This window comes from Carya illinoinensis, chromosome 4 (assembly GCF_018687715.1).
Source record: "Carya illinoinensis cultivar Pawnee chromosome 4, C.illinoinensisPawnee_v1, whole genome shotgun sequence".
In the NCBI taxonomy this organism is placed as follows: domain Eukaryota; kingdom Viridiplantae; phylum Streptophyta; class Magnoliopsida; order Fagales; family Juglandaceae; genus Carya; species Carya illinoinensis.
This window is the reverse complement of record NC_056755.1, coordinates 7,544,075-7,550,246: the sequence shown is the minus strand read 5'-3', so window position 1 is coordinate 7,550,246 and position 6,172 is coordinate 7,544,075. Positions and strand designations below refer to the sequence as shown.

Genomic DNA, 6,172 nt, shown 5'->3' with positions numbered 1-6,172 from the left:
GAGTGTCCAAAATTAAGAAATCAACAGGATAATAAAACTTGTCAATTTGGATCAAAACATCCTCAACTATCCTTCTCGGTTTCTTAACTGAACGATCAGTCAACTGAAGCACAACAGAAGTAGGCTTAATTTCACCCAAACCAAGCTGCAAATAAATGGAATAAGGCATCAAATTAACACTAGCTCCTAAATCTAGCAAGGCTTGCCCAAATTCATGATTCCCAACATTACATGCAATGGTTGGACAACCAGGATCCTTGTACCTAGGAGGAATTCGCTGTTCAATTAGAGCACTAACTTGCTCTGTCAGAAATGATGTCTTCTTAACATGGTGCTTCCTCTTAACTGTACACAAATCTTTAAGAACTTTTGCATAAGTGGGAACTTGTTTAATAACATGCAAAAGAGGAAGGTTAATCTTTACCTGCCTGAGGTTCTCCAAGATTTCATTACTAGAATCCAAAGTTCGCATACCAGATTTTAAAGCTTGAGGAAATGGTACCTTAACTGGACTCTTGATTACCTCGGCTTTCTTGGGGAACTCGGTACTATTATTGCTTTGTTCCTCTTCAACATCATCTAGCTTATCAGTTGTTGTGTAAGGACTTACTACTTCTTGTCATAATGACATTGACTTCTTTCAAATTTTTTTGTACCATATGCTGACCATGGGGTGTAGATTGATGTTGAGAAGGAAACTTGCCACGCTCATTCACACTCAAGGAGCTAATTATCTTGGATATATGACTCTTTATCTCTTTGTTTTCTTCAATAACCTGCATAATCAAATATTCAAACTTTTGATTAGTTTTATTCTATGTCTCAATAAAAGTATGCAAAGTTTCTTCTAAAGGGTTCCTAGAAGATGAATGTGCAGGATATGATCTAGAGGGTTGTGCAGGTTGCTGGTTTTCAGATTTCTAACTAAAATTAGAGTGATTACGCCACCCAAGATTGTAGGTATCAGAGAAAGGTGCAACAGGTTTCATGTACATACCTAAGGCATTACATTGTTCCTCATACATCCCTCTCATCTCAGCAAATGTGGGACACTCTTGAGCAAGGTGATCTACCCCGCCACACACAAAACATGGTCCAAAAGACTCTGCATGATTAGCCACGTGTGTTGGCTTTAAGTCTTTATTCTTCAATACCTCTAGCTCCCTAGTGAGCATCTCAAACTTAGCCTTTAGGTTATCTTCTTCCCTAAAATGGTAAATTCCACCACCATTTAGGTTTCCTGTAGGTCATGACCTATTTGTGCTCTCAGTAGCACTAGGTCCAGTCCAAGTGTGAGCTTTTTCAACAAGCTCATTGAGGTATTCTATGGCCTCATCAAGATCTTTCTGTAAGAACTCACCATTAAACATCATCTCCACAAATTGACGCTCTCTAGGTGTAAGTCCCTCATAAAAATAGTTCACTAAGCACCATTTCTCATACCCATGGTGAGGACACATACTCAATAACTCCTTAAATCTCTCCCAAGATTGATACAAAGTTTCACTGTCCTTTTGTACAAAGGTGGAGATTTGTCTTTTAGAGCATTGGTCTTATGTTGGGAAAAATATTTATTAAAGAAGACATGAGTCATCTCATTCCATAACCCAATAGATTATGGTCTCAATGAGTATAGCCAACTCTTAGCTCTATCCTTCAAAGAGAAAGGAAATAACTTAAGTTTCACAAAGTCATCAGTTGCATTTTGACTATGAAAAGTCGCAAGTACTTCCTCAAACTCCCTAATGTGCACATATGGATTTTCATTTTGCCAAGCCATGAAAAGTAGGGAGTAATTGTATCATCCTTGTTTTAAAATCCAATTGGCGAATATTAGCTAGAAACATGATGCATGATGGTGTGACTATGCATGTAGGGTGGAGGTAATCCTGAAGGGTCCTAGTGAGTTGATTTTCTTGTTCACTCATTTTCTCAGAATTATCAAACAAATGATCAGAAAAATTAAACTCTGACTCTAACACAGGTCTACAAGCAAACCGACCCAAGGTATCTCTATACCTGTGCATGCAAGGTAGAGAAAAACGCAACACTAAAAAAAACTACAAAAAAAAAGAAAATAAAATAAAGATGCAGCAAGCTAAAAGAGGGAACGAAGTTACCGCCTTTATAAACTGTTGAAAAGAAAAACTATCTCACAATTCCTCTACCGTCTCCTCGGCAACGGCACAAAAATTTGATTACGCCTAAAGAATAACGCGGTAGTTGTAGCACAAATTTGGGGTGTCGATTTCACAGGAAGACAAATTAAAAGAATAGCAAGAGGAACAAAGAAACTAAAGAAAAATATTAAATAAGTAATGGATAACAAAGATTAATTTTAAATGTAAATTAAAGTGAAGCAAAATGATTAACAGAAAAGGTACTCAAATTTGACGAATAGTAGAGCGTCGGGAATCCCTTGCACAAATCTGGTATTTTAATTATTCTTAATTCATTGTATAACTCAATTTGGAATTCAATTCCCGAAATTTCCAATCGGAAGGTATAGATTTATAAACCAAAATTAAATCAAATTTAACCATTTGAAAAATCAGTCACCACTTTTAAAATATATAAATTACTACCCCTTTTGAGAATATCCAATGACGACAATATACTCAGAGAGCGATATTGTAACAAAAAACTAAATCAATATAGATAAATAATTGATCCAAACATAATCAAAGAACTAATCCATTCAATAGAAAAAACATGAATGAATCCATAAACAGAATAAATACTATGATTATTCAGAGAAGAAAACATCAACGATGAATTGAGAATGATAAAACAAAAGAGTTTTAGCCATTGAAAATCAAATACATGAATTAAAAATAAATTAGAAATACCATCTAATGTGCAAGTTCATCCCTAATCCTACTTGAGAATTTAGTTATCCATAAATATACTGGACCACAAAAATCTCCAGAGAAAACTGAAGCGAAAGGTGGCTATGGAAGTGATTTTCTCCTCTCTTCAAATCTGCCTCTTGTGCCTCCTCTCTTCAGATCTGCCTCTTGTGTCTCTCATTCTCTCCTCCCTCTATTTCGTGTTAATGATATGCTTATATAGGGTAGGAAAGAAACCCTAATGTCCTCTTAATTTCTGCATAAAAAAATCACCTAAATTTTAGAACTCATCTTAGCAACCACATACGCCCTTCAGGAGTTCGAATTTGGAAATCCTTATTAGAGACAAAGTTGTAGCCCTTTAAGATAGATTTCTAATGCATTAATAATCGCATCAATCCAATATATGAGTAAAAAGATACAGTCAAAAGACTAAAGTATGTCCAGACTGTCTCCTAGTGAATTTCAGACTTGGACTTCTTGTGGTTTCATTTTGTGATTTTCTTTTCTTTTTATTTTCTTCCGAATTTCTCTCAAACCTCATGAATGTCCTCCTTTGAATTTGACTGGGCTTCACTTGCTCTTTTATAAACTCTGAAATTAAATATAAGAAAACAACTTAGGAGTATCCCAACGTGAATAGAAATTCAATTTAAGAATACACATTAATTCCTATGATTTCTATTCATATTTTAGCATTTTAGTCCAATAATAGGGTATTTAGAGTGCACTTTCGCACACTCATCAAGTTGGATTGGATATTTAAATCCAAACTATCTCATCTCATCTCATATAATTATTATAACTTTTACAAATTTTCACACAAAATATAATAAACAATTTAACTTTTTAAAATCTCAAAACAAAATTAATATTAAAAAATTATATTATAATAATATTTTATTTAAATTTTAACAAAATATTTCATCTCACTTATCTAAACTGTGTAATCAAACATTGACTTTTCACTTTAGAAATGTTCAATGTGTGAAAGGAAACGACAGAGAGAGTTATCCTCTCTCCCCGATTGGTTTTTCAGGATAGGTTACCTGTCTCGAAGTGTGGAAAGAATTTTTTTTTTTTAATCCTTTTTGGGTAATATAAACATTATATTAAGAATAATGATATATACAAGTCCAAGTATACAAGTCTCGGCACCGTTATTTTATAAAAAAAATCAACCATACTATAAAAAAGTATGAAAAAATTATTTTTTCTTGATGTGATATATTTTTTTAATAAAAGACTTGCACAAAACTTGTACATTTATGAGATGTCCTTAGCATTACTCATATAGGTAGTATAGATAGTAGGGACTGGGAGAATACCTAATAAAGAATAATAATATATACAAGTACTAAATATACAAGCTTCAAGTAGGTTTTTTTATATTAAAAAAAAAAAATTGAACCCCACTATGAAGAAATGTGAAAAAAAAAATTCATTTTTTCTTAACGAGATATATTTTTTTACAAAAGAGTTATGCAAAACTGATGTACTTGGAGCTTATCCCTTTCATTACTCATCTATAAGTACCCGAAACAAGTCAACACTAAAGAAAAGTATAGCGAGAAATGACAATGAATAGCCTGCACTTTCATATTTCATAGCATGGAAAGCAAGAAATTGAGTTCATCGATAAATTGACACAGAATGTGCATTTCTATAATTGATTACCCACGAAAAATCTACAAGGAGCTTCCATAAAATTACCAGGACACAAATCAAACAATCCTTGATTACATATTCAGAGGAAATTTTAAATAGAATTTCTTAAAATACAAATTCAGAATACATCAATTCAAAATCAAGACTCAATAAAATAACTGATGCTATTTTTTTTTTTTTTGGAAATATCCATGCATTTCATTAACATTAATCATCAATTACATAATGTTCTCTTTCAATACAACTCATAATCTGAGGATGACCCTCCTCCATCCATACATTCTCTTGATCAAAATCTAAGGCTAATTTGGCCATAAGATGGGCAGCAACATTTCCATCTCTAGGTGTAAAACGTAGGCTCCTTTGCTGAATGAAACTAGGTGCAAAGAACTTCTTCAAGTCTTCAATTTTATGCCCATACCATGCCCAGCTTGCATCTAGACTCTGAATTTCCCTAATCACTTGAAGTGCATCACCTTCAAAAATAACCTATTGTAGACCCAACTTAGTGCTCAAAATCAATAGCTCTCTCCAATGCTAAGATCTCGGCAATCATAGGACCTTAAACATAAGCCCTCGACCACCCAGCAGCTGCAATTAAATCCCCTTCATGGTTTCGTATTACTACCCCTCCTCCCATTTTCTTTCTCTTCTTATCAAAAGCAGCATCCCAGTTTGCTTTATACCATCCCACCTTTGGTTGAACCTATCTGACCACACCATTAGTGCCCCGTAACCCCACTCCTTGATTAATATGAGCACTCTGTGCTAGCTGAAAATTTTCAATTTCACTTTTAGCACCAAGCCACAATTGACCAGGAGTAGTATCACACACTCCTTTGAACACTTGCTTATCTCCTCAACCACATGAGTCCAAAAACACAAGCTATAAGTTTCAAAGTTGACAATTCACACCACATAATCAATGCTTCCCAGATGAAACTAAACTCCATCTCCATACACTTAAATTTCTACAAAGGACTAAGATTATCTGCCCATATATCTTGGGCCGCCACACATCCCCACAGCACATGAGAATTTGTTTCTGCAGCTTGAAAACAGATGGGATAGCATTCATCCTTAATCATATTTCTCTTAAACAGATTCCTCCTAGTTGGAAGAGCTTCACTAACTACCTTCCACAAAATTTTGGAGACTTCTCACTAATCCTAGTAATCTTGTATCTAGGGTGATAAGTGAGAAGTATTTCAAAAATGGTGATATTCTCCAAGCAAAGAAGGGTCCTTCTTCTTCTTTTATTTGGAAGAGTATATAGGAGGCTGGTAAGCTGGTTAAAGCTGGGATAAGATGGAGGATTGGTAATAGAGAGAAGGTTAATATATTGGATGATAAATGGATTCCAATACCTTCAACTTTTCAGATTCAGTCACCGGTGAGAATATTACATAATGAAGCTAAAGTAAAAGAGTTGATTTTAGATAATGGTGAGTGGAATCATGCTCTTATTGATGAGATGTTTAATCCGGATGAGGCTATAGTTGTTAAAGAGATTCTTGTTAGTAAATTCAGCTCTGAAGATAAATTGATTTGGGGCTAATCTAGGGATGAGAAATTTTATGTAAATTATTTGAACATTTTCATGTTTAGTTACAGGAGGCTTTGAGAAGTGGGGGGTGTTGGTTTCAGTTTTGGTA

The 6,172-nt window shown here is 34.3% G+C and overlaps 1 non-coding gene across 1 annotated transcript; it reads left to right on the top strand.

The window, feature by feature from the left end:
- The first annotated feature begins 1,440 nt into the window (after positions 1–1,440).
- Positions 1,441–1,547, top strand: LOC122308562. The gene has a single exon (XR_006242083.1). It is a non-coding gene; the product is annotated as a small nucleolar RNA R71 (small nucleolar RNA).
- Positions 1,548–6,172: the final 4,625 nt, after the last annotated feature.